Here is a 15536-nt window from a genome sequence, read left to right on the forward strand (position 1 = left end):
CCAATCATATGGCAAGATTCTTTCCAGTACAAGCTGTGATCAGTTTTACAGTGATGCTATTTTTTCCCAAGTCAATAACAAGCACCTATTTGTTTTGAATACTCATGGAAAAAAAGAACCCATAAACAAATTGTGCCCAGAAATCGTGTAAGCCAGTGCCAACTTTTAAAAATCTTGGAAAGACATTCAGTCATCTTTCACAGGGGTCAGACTCCAAATGTAATAGCTATTTTAGATCCTTGTGGGGAAAAAAATGTTTGATTTCATGAAACAAAAAGGTTGTAAGTGGCCTTTTCAGAAAATACTAAGTACAGTCCATTTGAAAAGGTACTAACAGCTGAAATGAGAACTCCATCTTCTTAGTGATTTGTGTCCGATCCCTTTTCTACACATCCAAACAATTACAATGCTTAAAACATAAAATAAACATGAAGGAACAAGCTTGGTGTATTAAACCATGTTTTCTATTAATCCCATTGGGATTATTCCTTGGCCTCTAACATCCGTACTTCCTTTCCTACCTTTTGGTGTGGTTGTGAACAATGTAAATTATTTTTACACTGAACTAGTTTTGGTCTAAACAAAACATAACTACAATTATAAAGTTGATGTTCAAAAAGAGAAAAAGTTCGTTAATTCACTCTTAAACCAAACTATGTTTTCAAAGATTATGATTTGTGTCATTGCCCTCCTCTATCATGGCACGTAATTAAGAGCTAAGTTGAATTATAAGGAGTGGAAAGGTAGCTCAATGAACATTTTCATAAAATGTACCGGACAACATAAGTGAGATAATTCTTCCAATTAAAGGGGAAAAACCACAAAAATGTAAAGATACTGGTTTATTTAAAATAAGGTAGATATTTAGGGGTTTACAATGAAAAACAACCAAAATGAGTTAGCAAAGTAATGTTTTTAAAAAGCTAGCAAAATAGAAGGACTAAAGATAGGAATATAGCCGACTAGGTCACTGACATTAGCAATAAGACTTGAGGCCTGGGGCACCTAAAATATGAAAAAGTGTAACTGAAAACTGTTTGTGATGCCCCCGAAGCTGCTACAGAAAATTAGCCCCCATGTGGTAGGTAAAACAAGAAAAGAATGCAGCAGTTCTGAAGGACATTGGTCCCACACACAGTAGTGCAATGTCAGTAAATGACTCAGCCTAGTTACAGACTACTTACAAACTCCTGAAATTTAAAATTTGGATCTATTAATGAATGCCAAGGGTACCATGGATGTAGAAAGAATGATGAAAACTATTCCCTGTAGTTAACATTTGTTGATGTTTGGGATGCTGAACTACTCAGGTTCTCAATTTCTTGGCAAATTGGGCAAGACATAATGACAGATATTATTAAAACAATTCATTTACTTGGGTCAATGATCTGATGTACTGGACTGTCTGGACTGCTTCGCATCTTCGCTATTAGGAAATGATCTCTTTCGCTTCATAAAGGTGCTGCAGGAGCTGAAACTTAAGCAGACCATATCCCTTACCCTACTGGGGTTTTCTCAACTTTGTTACCTGTTGAGCCCCAAAAAATAGACACACCTTGGATCCTCTCTAGTCTAGAACAACACTGAGCATCTAGAAGCCAGCACACACACATTCCAGGTATCAAAACGTCCTACCCCAATACTCAAACTATCACATAGTGTCTTTATAAGATTCAATTCCAATATCCGTATCAGGTTGCCTTGCCCATAGCAGGGAATTCAGGGGAGAGGGCACAGGGGATACAGCGGCAAGTAACGGTGAGGGAAGAGAACAATCTCTAAAAGCATACATATTTAGAAATCTAGGACTTTGGAAAACAGTTTGGCAATTTCTTAAAAAGTTAAGCACAGGGGCACTTGGGTGGCTCAGTCAGTTCAGCGTCCAACTTCAGCTCAGGTCATGATCTCACAGTTCGTGGGTTCCAGCCCCACGTCGGGCTCTGTGCTGACAGCGCGGAGCCTGGAGCCTGCTTCGGATTCTGTGTCTCCCTCTCTCTCTGCCCCTCCCCTGCTCACACTCTGTCTCTCTCTGCCTCTTAAAAATAAACGTAAAAAATTTTTTAAGAAAAAAAGTGGTCATTTGATGTGGGAGCAAATAGCCTTAGGAGCTATGGTGGGTATCCTTTTATTTTTAGCAACTACATAAACAGTAATAATGACAATCCTAGATTATAAAGAACTGGCTCAACTACTTGTTTATATGTCCTAATTTAGTTTAAAACATGTTTGGAAAAACAGTCTATCCAAAAAGTTAAATCTCCTTAAAGGGAGCAGGAATCCTTAGATCTGAGTTTGTACAATGGCTGGCCTGGCTTAAGACTGTACCTTTAGCCCTGGATATCGTTCTACAAATTCATCAATTTTACTGGACAAACACAATTTAAAGAGTAAGTCCCATCACTACTGGTAGATCATAGGCATGGTATTATCTTTCTACCAATGGAGAGCATGACTTCACATCTGTTAAAAGGAAAATGTCATAAAACCCTTAAAAGGATCATATGGATTTACATTACTGCCATACAAGTGATGTACAGTGTTCAGTAGATTCTCCCAAGGCCCCAAAGAGCAGCAATAGAATTATTTAAATGTTGGGGTGCCTGGGTGGCGCAGTCGGTTAAGCGTCCAACTTCAGCCAGGTCACGATCTCGCGGTCCGTGAGTTCGAGCCCCGCGTCGGGCTCTGGGCTGATGGCTCAGAGCCTGGAGCCTGTTTCCGATTCTGTGTCTCCCTCTCTCTCTGCCCCTCCCCCGTTCATGCTCTGTCTCTCTCTGTCCCAAAAATAAATAAACTTGAAAAAAAAAATTAAAAAAAAAATTATTTAAATGTTATTTATATCCAATAATTGTAGCATTTGCAAAGAAGAGCTCCTTAAACGTGGTTACATGAGTGATAATTATTTTGTTGGTTGATGTTACTAATACGTCTCTTTAGAGATATTCCGTGGAGGAAGCGTGAGAAACAACATTAAATTAGGAGTTAGCAAATACAGGACAAACTTTTTCCAGTATCTAGCTGTGAAATTTCACAGAGCTTCACACGTCTCATGTATAAAAGAAGTTGTGCTAAATGCTAAGGCTCTCTCTTTCAGTACTAAAATGGGAGTCAGTTTTGTTTGTTTGCTTGCTTGTTTGTTTTGATAACAGCAGCAAGAAATTTACCGAATGCTTATTATGTACATATAAACATAGAAGTTTATATGAGTTCTGTGCATTGACTCAATCCTTAGAGCAACTCCATAAGGCAGGTCCTATTTCTACTTCCACTTTACAGATGAAGAGGCCGATGGCATGTATCGATGAAACGGGCCAAGGCCTCCAAGTGGTCAGCAGCAGAACCAGGATTTACCTCCAGTTAGTCCAGCTCTACCTCGCCGTGAAAAACCATACTACACCACCTCTACAAGAGCTGACAACAGAGCTAACTGCTAAATACTCTCTGATACACAGTAAATAAGTGATAGTTCTGGTGTTCCCTGCAAAAAATACAAATAATGATACCTAATATTCTTGGAATATTTGCTAGGTCTAGGTACGTTCTAATGCTTGACATGAATTATGTCATAGGATTTTCACAACCTTATGAGATAGATACTATGGAGTAAGATTTAAAGAGATTAAGTTCTCAAGAGCCGGAGTCTGAACCAGGAAAAAGCCTTGCTATAAAGCCTAAACTCTTTAAAAACTAAAATTTCATTTGGTTGTGGGCCTCAGTCTAAAAGAATGTACATTCCCAGAGGAAACGATGATTTGAATCAAAGGTGAAGCCAGAACAGACTCGGCGTCAGGGAAACTAGATCAGGAAAGCAGGCTGTCTTCCAAGCTCTGAATCCTATGGCAGGGCCCAGGGCTGTCCGTGCACAAGACCCTTTCCTACTACCCAGAGCAAAGAGAGGATGTAAGGGGAGGAAGGATTTGAGAGGCCCGCTGAAAAACCTGCACAGAAGCTTACAGCCTACTGGATTCCAGCTGTTTCTACTCTTTCTTCCTCCTAATCATCTCTCCCCTGCCATGGCCTATAGCAGTCATCACACATATGATATGTTCCCCCAGAAGTAATACTTAGCAGGGCAAATCATCTTCATGATCCTTTACTTAACGCGGCACAGACTTAAAACCAGCAGCCATCCATTTCTCCTAGGTTCTGTGCATCCGAGCCATTTCTATCGCCCAGGGCATCCTCTAACCTACGTGTTTCTTGGTTGGTGGGCTACCATTAATTAGCAATAGGTGTGGCTGGAAATGAGCTCCAGGCCTGTGGGCTGATTAAAGGTGGGTCCCGTCAACAACAGTGTTCACCCATGTGTACATGTGTGCCAACACACGCACACGCACACTCACCCCCACCCCCAACCCGTGGTGACGAGTTTCACTTTAAATTCCTGACCACACATTTCATGTAGGTCTTTACTCTGCCCAGCAATTACATTTCCCTTGTCACTTTCTCTCCTACTCTTGGAAAGAACTACTTCAAACCTTTCCCTCTTCACTCTTCCAATACTCCCTCCTCACCCCCATCTCACTTTCAGCTTACGACTCTGACTCTGCATCATATAATATTATATCCTGCACACTTACACTGTCCAATTTACCAACATACCATAAACTTTTTCTTCTCTTTTGTTACAATGTATAAGCTGTATTAACTAATTCCAAACCCTCCATTTACACACTGGGTTATATCTGCTCTTCTCTACTCTGAAAAGCAGCCAGAGACAAAACACATCCATTTCAAAAAAACAACAATTAATTATGAGATGCAAATAGGTACAATGTAACAATCTGAAGATAAAAATTGCCAGAGGAAGATCCTTTCTGAATAAGAGAACATAGGCAGTGTATTGATGTTGTCTTGAGGAAAAGCAGTAGTGTAATTAATGGATTTGTGAATTGAATTAGCTATTCATTTTCAGAGAGCAATATTTTTACTTGAGGGACCCACTAACAGATAAACTACCATCATTTGGACTTGGGTATTTTGCAGGCATTAACTCTACAATGAAGTATTGCTGCCAATGATAAAAAGTTGTGCTTTCAAATGAAAATTAGAATTTTTGAAAACTGTATCCATCGTTGTGAGCATGACATCTCAACCCTTAAAAGCTTTTCAGGTGAGACCAGTGATTATATAAATGACTATGACTTTTTGATAGCATGTGACAATATGTCAGTATGTATCAACCTTTGGAAGATCTGCTTAACTCAGTACACCAGTATTTTCCAAACGACAAACACATAATGTCTCAAAATCATGGCTGAGGAAACAGATCTAAAGACAGTGGATTTTAATATAACAGAATGAAAAGTTCATTGATACAATTTCAGATTCAAACTGCAGCCAAACATTAAGACACTGCCACTTGTCAAGTTTTGGTGTATTATCAAAGAAAAATACCCATAATTGTCTGAAAAGGCTATTAAAGGACTCGTGCATTTTTGAACTAAAAACCTGTGTCAGGGCAGATTTTCTTTATATACTCATATACTTCATTCTCTATATACTTCATCTTTATATATTGCAAGCAGCAAATATAAGAATCCTGCTCTTCTGTTAAGCTTGATACTAGAAATTTATGAAACTTATAAAAAAACTCGACACTTCTCACTAATATTGTTTTTGAAACTCTTTCCTTTAAAAAATATGTTGTTGGGGCGCCTGGGTGGCGCAGTCAGTTAAGCGTCCGACTTCAGCCAGGTCATGATCTCGCGGTCCGTGAGTTCGAGCCCCGCGTCAGGCTCTGGGCTGATGGCTCAGAGCCTGGAGCCTGTTTCCGATTCTGTGTCTCCCTCTCTCTCTGACCCTCCCCCGTTCATGCTCTGTCTCTCTCTGTCCCAAAAAATAAATAAACGTTGAAAAAAAAAATAAAAAATAAATAAAAAAATAAAAAATATGTTGTTTATGCAAACATAATGGGTCTGTTTTAAAACATTTAACAAAGTAATAATTTTTAATAAATATAATCCACATCAACAAAAGCTCTCTGGTATCAATAATTTTAAAGAAAGTACAGAAGTCCTAATGCCACAAGAATGAGAATGGCTGCCCTAGAAAAAACCTGCACAGGTACAGAAAGGAAATGCATACCCGAAAAAGAAACATGTATCTTATATGAGATAACACATAAAACTGTCTGAATTATGGAAAGAGACTTAAAACGATTATAGTTAATGATATTTCATTGTGTAAAAGTATCATAATGTATTTAATTTCCTATCACTGTTTTTTCTCAATTTTTTACCATAAAGATGTGTTGTGACATACTTTTTTACACATACACCCACATACACGGTACAATAACTTTAAGATAAATTCCTGTATGTATAATTCTCGGTTTAAATATATACACTATTAAAGTTTTGTTGTATCTGCTAAATTTCTTGTCCAACATACATGTAATGGGAGTACCAGGAGGAGAAAGGAGCAGAAAAAATATTTGAAGAAATGACTGAAAACTTCTCAAATTTACTGAAAAACAATAACCTACACATCCAGAAAACACAGTGAACTCCAAGGAAGATACATTCAAAGAGACCCACAGATAAAATCACAATAAAAATGGTCAAACATAGGAGAAAATCTTGAAAGGAGCAAGAGAAAAATTGACTTGCTACTTACAAGGGAATCCCAGCAAGATTAATGGCTGACCTATCAGCAGAAACCATAGAAACCAGAAAGCAGTGAGACGTCATATTCAAAGTGCTCAAAGAGAAAGACTATCAACAAAGAATCCCAATTCCATCAAAACTAGCTTTCAAATATGAAGGTGAAATTAAGACATTATCTAGATAAACAAAAACTGAGAAAATTTGTTGTCTGTAGATCTGTCTTACATACTAAAAGGAAGTATTCAGGCTAAAAGCAAGTGAGTCTAGATGGTCATTTGAATCTACCCAAAAAGACAAAGAGCACAAATAAAATCAGTCTAAATGAAAAAAAAAAAAATCAGTAAATAAATTAAAATGCCATTAATGAGAAAACATTCACTTAATGCAAAAGAAAGCAATAAAGGCCAAATAGAGAAACCAAGGTCAGACATAAAACAAAATGCAAAATAGCAGGCATAAATCAAACTATATTAATAGAGAACATTAAATGTGAGTGGAGTAAATCTCCCAATAGTAAGACAGAGATTGTTAGCCTGGATTTAAAAGAAATAAATATAATCCAACTATATACCATTGACTCTTGAACAATGTGGGGGTTAGGAGCACATCATGAACCACCCCCCAATGTGGTCAAAAATCCATGTATAACTTTTGACTCCTGCAAAACTTTACTAATAGCGTTTTGTTGACCAGAAGCCTTAAGTATAACATAAATAGTAGGTCAGCACATATTTTGTATGTTATATGGAGTATATACTGTATTCTTACTATAAAATAAGCTTGGGAAAAGAAAATATTAAGAAAATCATAAGGAAAAGAAAACAGATTTACAATACTATAAAAAATCCACTTATAAGTGGACCCATGCAGCTCAAAACCACATTGTTCAAGGATCAACTGTACCATCCATAGGAGACATACTTTAGCTTTAAAGATACAAATAGCTTGAAAGTAAAAAGAAACTATGCGAACAGCAAACCACAAGCTAGGCTGGTTATATTAATATCAGACAAAATAGAATCTAAAACAAAACAAAAAAACAGCTACCAAAGTTAAGGGAGCCATTTTATAATGATAAAAGGATCGATCCATCAGGGAAGTATAACATTACAAATATATACGCACCTAATAACAAAATAAAATACAGATAGCAAAAACTGACCGAAAAGAAGGGAAAAACAGACAATTCAACAATAGCAGCTTCAATACCTCATCTTCAATAATGGCAGAATAACTAGGAGATCAACAGGGAAATCTAAAACTTGAACAACTCTATAAACCAACTAGATCTAACTGCCATCTCTAGGCACTACAGCCAAAAGAATATACATTTTCAAATCCACATGAAAAGCATTCTCCTTGAGAGACTACATTCTAGGGCATAAAATAAAAATATATTTAAAAGGACATAAATAATAAAAATATGTCCTCAACCACAAAATTGGCAATCAACAGCAGGAAAAAATTGGGAAACTAACAAATATGTGGAAATTAAACAATGCACTCATATATAATCAATGGGTCAAAGACGAAAGCAACGGGAAATCACAAAATAATTCCATATTAATAATAATGCAGACACAAAACATCAAAACTTATAGGATCCAATTAAAGTAGTGCTTAGGGGGGAATTTATAGTTATAAATATCTATATTAAGAAAAAAGTGTCAAATAAATAATTTTCCATCTTAAGACACTGGATAAAGAGGGGCAGAATAAACCTAAAGCAAACAAAGGGACAGAAATAATAAAGGTTAAAGTAGAAATTAATGACACAGAGAAGAGAAAAACAGTAGAAAAAAAATCAATGAAGCCAAAAGCTGGTCCTTTAGAAAGATCAACAAAATGGACAAATCTCTAGGTCGACAGACCAAGACAATAAGAAGACTCAAATTACTAGAAATGGAAATAAAAGAGGAAGCATTACCACTTACCTTACAAAAATAAAAAGGACTATAAAAGAATATCATGAATAACTGTATGCCAACAAATTAAATAGTGTAAATGAAATGAGCAAATTCTTAAAAGACACAAATTACCGGCAGTGACTTAAGAAGAAGTACATCTAGAACAAGGGAAGAGACTGAATTAGCAATTAAAAAAAAAAAAAATCCGCAAAGAAAAGTCCAGGTCCGGATGGCTTTATCCCTGGATCCTACCAAACATTTAAAGAATTAATACCAATTTTTCACTAACTTTTCCAAAAAACTGCAGGGTTTTTTTCCAAAAAGAGCAGGGAACACCATCCAACTCATGAGACCAGTATTACCTGATACCAAAACCAAAGACACCAGAAGAAAACTACAGACCAATATCTCTTGTGAATATAGATGTAAAAATCCTCAATAAAATATTAGCAAACCAATAAAACAGTACTGAATCCAACAGTATGAAATTATACACCATGACCAAATAGGATTTATACCAGGAAGGCAAAGTTGTTTTAACACCTAAAAATTAATGTAACACATCACATCAATACATTAAAAAATAGACCAAAGTGGGGGTTGGGGAGAGAGAGAGAGAACATTTGGCAAAGATCTAAAACCCTTTCAAGATGAAATCACTTAAAAAACTAGGAGTAGAAGGGAACTTCTTCAGTCTGATAAAGGGCATCTACAAAACCCCACAGCTAACATTTTAGTTAAAGGTGAAAGACTGCATGCTTTGCCCCTGAGATCAGCAACTAGATAAGGATTTTTCCAGTCTCAGTGATTCTGCTCAACAGTGTACTGGAGGTTACAGTGAGAGCCATTAGGAAAGAGAAAGAATTAAGGTATCCAGGTTGGAAAAAAAGAAATATAACTATTTATATTCGCTGATGACATAACCTTGTATGTAGAAAATCCTAAAGAATTCACCAAGAAACTTTTAGAATGCGTGCAGGAACAGTGCAGGATACAAAATCTACCTACAAAAATCAAGTGTACTTTTATATACTTGAAATTAAGAAACAAATTCCATTTACAATAGCATCCAAAAGAAAATATATTTACAAATAAATTAAGCAAGTAGTACAAAAGTTATACTCTGAAAATTATAAAATACTGCAGAAAGAAGTTAAAGATCTAAATAGTTGGGAAAACATTCCTTGTTCATAGACTGGAACACTGAACATTGCTAAAATGGCAATACCCCCCAAAACTGATCTACAGATTCAATGTAATCCCTATCAGAATCTCAGCTGACTTCTTTGCAAAAATTGACAAGCTTGTCCTAAAATTCATATGGAGTTACCAGAGACCCAGAATAGCTGAAACAATCATGAAAAAGGAAGAACAAAGTAGGACTCGTATGTCTTGATTTCAAAACTTACCATAAAGTAATGATAATCAATAAGCTGTGGTGCTGGCAGAAGGATATACACACACGTCAAGGGAATAAAATTGAAAGTCGAAAAATAAACGAAGACACCTACGGTCAACTGGTTTTTCATAAGGTGCCAAGCCCATTTGATGGGGAAAGAACGGTGTTTTCAACAAATGAGGCTGGGACAACCAGACAGCCACAGGAAAAAGAAATAGTACCCCTACGTTACACCATATATAAAAATTAACTCTCACAGATCAAAGACCTAAGTATCAGAGCTTAAACTAGAAAACATAGGGGTAAACCTTCACAACCTCAAATTCAGCAAAGGAATCTTAGATGTGATGCCGAAAGAACAAGCAACAAATATAGATAAATTGGACTTGATCAAAATTAAAAACTTTCGTTCTTCAAAGGACATCAGGAAACTGAACAGACAACCCCCAGAATAAGAGAAAATATTTACAAATCATATATCTGATAAAGGACTTGAGCCTAGAGTAAAGAACTCTTAAAACTCAATAATGAAAAAAAGGACAAATAACCCAACTAAAAAACGGGCAAAGGATGGGCCACCAAAAATGGCCACATGATTCTGTTCATATGAAATGTCCAAAACAGGGCAATACAGAGACAGACAGTAGATCAGAGCTTGGGATAGAGTGGGGAGGAGTTTGGGGGAGGGGAATAATAACGGAAGGAGATGGGGTTTCTTTTCGATATTAAAATAAAATGTTCTAAAATGGACTATGGTGATGGTTACACATATCTGAATACATAGAAAAACACTGTACACTTTAAATGGGTAAAATTGTATGGTATGTGAACACTGGTTTTAAAAAACCCAGTAATACTTTCACTTTTCTTGTATGTTGTTTTTCAAATTACTGTAGAGTGACCTTACCTACAGAAAGTTTTATATTTACGTAGGCTTATACATCAGTCTTCTTCCTTATGATTTCTGGATCTGATGTCAGCTTAAATAGTTGTTTCTTGCTCCACTATTAATTGACATTACCCTATCATATTTTACGTATTCTTGGAAATGTCTTACACCCTTTCTGGAAAATGGAATTTGGATTAGTTACTTCACTCCCTAGTTTTTCTCCAAGGCTCTTCTAACTTCATTCCTATCCTCATGCTGCCTGTGCCATCATCCTTTACCCAGACCTCATTTCCACCCTCACATGGAAAAATGGAAGCCTGCTGGGAAGGATCTCAAATTCCTGCTCACAACCTACCCCATTCCCCAAACTTACCGAAAAGTATACCACCCGTAGCTTTTAGCCAGGCTAAATTCTTTACCCTTAATTTGAATTCCATGCTTTTCTGCCTCGTGGGCTAATCATCTCTTTTCTCCTGTCTCCTCCACTTCTCCCTCTACCTACTACCCAAGGATAACGAGTTTATCCCTTAAGAGTCTCCTGCACAAACTGTTGCCTCCCTATTTCTTCAAAGTGTAATCCACACTCAGGGTTTCTTGTTTTCCAATCTCACTGCCAGCTATCAGATTCAAACACCCCTCACCTTTCATTTAGGCTACTCTAGACTGACTTCCCACCAGTCACCATCTGTACCTGAGATTTTTAATTTGGTATCCACAGTTGTGGTGAAAGGGACCACAAATTTGAAATTTTATGTGTATCAGCACTTTTCAGAAATAGTTTTTATAAGACTTAAAAGAGTGTTATGACTCCCAAATGCTACTTATTTTTCTCAATGAAGATGCAATGACATTTTAAAATGCAAGTACCATGTCCTTGGCTTGTCTTTCAGTATTTCCCCATCACCTTGGATAAAACCCAAACTCTCATGCATGCAAGGCTCCTTCATGATGTGGTTCTTTAGGATAATCTCTCATCACTATCCCTAAATCCTCCCGGTTACACAATTAGCACCTAGTCAGAGCCAGCTAGGCGTGATATCTAGAACTCCTGTTCATTTGCCTCAGGACCTTTCAGCATGCTTCTCCTCTACATGAAATCACCCATTTACACCTCTCTAACCTGGTCCTTCAAGACTCAGGGATTTCAACAAGAAATCATTTCTTGTTCTTTTCATAAGTGTTCCTTTTATCTGCATCTGTGGCATCCAGTTAGACCTCTGCAGTGACTTTTATCACAATTATTAATTTATCTTTCTTTTCTATAAAATTATAAACTTTTGAGTAAGCATAGTATTTTCCATACCCATATTTCTAGTGTCTGGCATTCACATGTTTCTTGAAAAATCACACCTCATTCTCTTCTCAACCCATTGCAAACATTGTAAATTCATTATTTTAACTAGTCTATGGAAATGATCTAAGATAATATGCTCTTCTCATTACCAGATTTAATGGTCTTTTTGTTCCTTATCGAACTTAAACTTTCCAATCCTTCCTTATCACTAATATGTGACATAGTATCCCATGTCCTCCTCCTTGAAATCCTTTCTTCACTGGGCCTCTGAGGGACTGTTCTTGGTTCTTTTCTTACTTCACCAGCTGCCCCCAGTATCCTCTTTACCCTGACCTTTAAATGTTGGGAGGCCCTCAAGAGTTAGTCTTGAAATTATTTATTTATATTCACAATCTAGATGACTTCCCAGTTCCATGATTTCAGGTCTATTTGTTGACAACTCTCAAATTTATATCTGGTTCCATAGGTGGGTTTGCTTTATGAAATGTCACTGAGCTAAATGCTTAACATTTGTGCACTCTTTAATTCAAGAGTTATAGTTCAATAAAAGGTTAAGAAAAAGCAAAAAAGACAGCAATGAGTAGAATATCAAATCACTGTGTTGTATACCTGAAACAAATATAACACTGTACGTTAATCATACTTCGATTTAAGAAAGAGAAAAAAAAAATTGTGATGAACTCTTGCCTTCTCCTGTCAACGCCACAGTTAATCCATCTGCAAATCCTGTCAGCTCTATTTTCTAAATTTTTTTTTATTACGTTTCTTTATTTTTGAGAGGCAGAGAGAGACAGAGCGCGAGTGGGACAGGGGCAGAGAGAGAGGGAGACACAGAATCCAAAGCGGGCTCCAGGCTCCGAGCTGTCAGCACAGAGCCCGACGCGGGGCTCGAACTCACGAACCGTGAGATCATGACCTGAGCCGAAGTCGGACGCTCAAACAACTGAGCCACCCAGGCGCCCCCGTCAGCTCTATTTTCAAACACATCCCAAATATGAGTATTTTTCATGTCTCCCACTTTGATACGATGTCTCAACTACAATACCCTCTGCTTCCAGGTCCCGGCTTCTCTCGCCACATAAGTCAGAGTGGTCCTTTTAAAATATAGATCACATCATCTGTTCCTGCTTCCCAACTCACTAATTCAAATTTGAGGTCCCTTCAGTGGTAGGTATCCCAGGTACTGCATGATCTGGCCCCAGCCACGTCTCTGACCTCTGCCTCTGCGCTTCTTCCCCTTGTTTCCTCCACTGGGTCGTGGCTTCTCTGCAGATCCTCAAACACACCAAATGGGATTCTACTGCAAGGCCTTTGCACTTGCTGTCTCTCCCTCCAAATACTCACATGCCTTAGTCCTTAATGTCTTCAGATCTCAAATGTCATCATCATGGGAGCTTTTCCTTTTGCTCTTTTAAACATAGCAACACTGGGGCGCCTGGGTGGCTCAGTCGGTTAAGCGTCCGACTTCAGCTCAGGTCACGATCTCGCGGTCCGTGAGTTCGAGCCCCGCGTCGGGCTCTGGGCTGATGATGGCCCAGAGCCTGGAGCCTGCTTCCGATTCTGTGTCTCCCTCTCTCTCTGCCCCTACCCCATTCATGCTCTGTCTCTCTCTGTCTCAAAAATAAATGTTAAAAAAAAAAAAATAAAAAAATAAACATAGCAACACTGGGGCGCCTGGGTGGTGCAGTCAGTTAAGGGTGTGGCTCTTGATTTCAGCTCAGGTCATCATCTCAGGATTCGTGAGTTCCAGACCCCATCAGGCTCTGTGCTGACAGCAGGGAGCCCGCTTGGGAATCTCTCTCCCTCTCTCTGCCCCTCCCCTGCCCACTCACTCTCTGTCTCAAAAATAAATCAACAACAACAACAAAAGCAACACTACCCTCTCCTGATCTCTATCCCCTTTACCATGCCTTAATTCTCTTCACAGTACGACCACCTGATACTGTACATATTTGATGATAGTCTTTCTCACCCAATTTAAGCTTCATGAGAGGAGACACTTCATCTCTTTTATTCACCAGAATTCCCAGCATCTACAACACCTGGACGTGCCCAACGGTATAAATGAATGAATGCAGAATGAATCTAACACTGCCTCTGTTGGATATTTCCGAAATTCTATGTTCCTTAACTAGTCCTTCCATCTCTCAGGCTGAAATGACTTCTCTTGCTCTTCCAACGCTCCTTAAATAGAGGCTGTAATCACTACCGAGATTTCACGAAGGTGTGAGACCACAAGTACTCTAAACCACAAAACAATAAAAATGTTTCTAATGAAAAAACCCCTAGGTCTCTGCAGAGTAACTTAGCGATGGGCTCATAGGGGTGTCTGGGTGGCTCAGTTGGAGGAGCCTCGCTGGTTTCGTCTCGCGTCACGATCTTGTGGTTTGTGGGTATGAGCCCCGTGCTGGGCTCTGCAATCACTGTGTCAGAGCCTGCTGGAGGTCCTCTGTCTCCTTTCTGGCCCTATCCCGCGCACCCTGTCTCTCAAAATTAAGTAAATATCAAAAAAAAAAAAAAGTTAAAAACAAAACAAAACATCCCAATGGGTTTATAAACGCCTCGTCGATGAAAGGTGTCCTATCTCTCAAACGGGGAGCAGCACCTTCAGGCGTAAGTAGAACGTAAATTACGCAAGGGACTGTGGTCTATCCCAAGCAATATGTGAGACGGACCACAGGGCCTTTTGAAACGACGCGCAGAGGTGGAATTGTTACTTTAAAACCCAGCAAGCAGTTAACACGGATCGAGAGCGCTCGGTGTAGAGGCGCGGCGCACGCCTCTTACGCGCATTCTCGCTGCATTTTACAACTTCTAGGAAGTGGGTCCCAGCTGAATCCCCATTTCACAGCTGAGGACGTGGGCCTAGAGACGAAAGGTCCAACAGCCAGAAACCGGCACCTGCCACCTCCAACAGCGTGGCGGGAGGGCAAGGCTTTCAGTACTCCTGTACGCCGCCCCTCTCCCAGACGCAGCCTTCTGAGGCCCTCAGGGGCCACCTTTCCAGACACAAGACACAGAACGGGGAGCGTGTGACGACAGACTAAGCCAGCGACCATCCGCTGGGACCTGGTCCGCCGGGAGGCTGGAGCCGCCGCGGGCTGTGCCCGGTTCACGGACAGGCGTCCGCAAGGCGTCTCACTTGAACGCTCGCTTTCAGCCCAAGGTTCGCGCCCGTTCCAGGTCGCGCGGCTCCGGTGACGACCCCTCCCCCTTCCCGAGGCCCGCAGGCTCCCGGGCGGTCGGCCTCCGGGTTTGCGTTGAGCACCCGCCCCCGCTGCAGCCCCCGGCCCGCGGAGAGCCCACCTCCTCCGCCGGCCCGCGCCGCCCCCGCCCCCGCCCCCGCCCTGGAGGGAGGGGCGGGGCAGGGGGAAGCGGGCAGCGCGCGCCGGGCCAGAGGAAGGGCAGGAGGGAGGAGGAGGGAGCAGGAGGGGGGTGATGG

At 39.6% G+C, this 15536-nt stretch overlaps 1 protein-coding gene across 1 annotated transcript in view; it reads right to left on the bottom strand.

The window, feature by feature from the left end:
• Window positions 1-15536, bottom strand: part of NET1 (neuroepithelial cell transforming 1) — a 58640-nt gene that overhangs the window by 42568 nt on the left and 536 nt on the right. The gene's annotated exons all lie outside the window — the stretch shown is intronic.

This window comes from Herpailurus yagouaroundi, unplaced genomic scaffold, assembly GCF_014898765.1.
Source record: "Herpailurus yagouaroundi ecotype Mexico unplaced genomic scaffold, PumYag 203, whole genome shotgun sequence".
Lineage (NCBI taxonomy): Eukaryota > Metazoa > Chordata > Mammalia > Carnivora > Felidae > Herpailurus > Herpailurus yagouaroundi.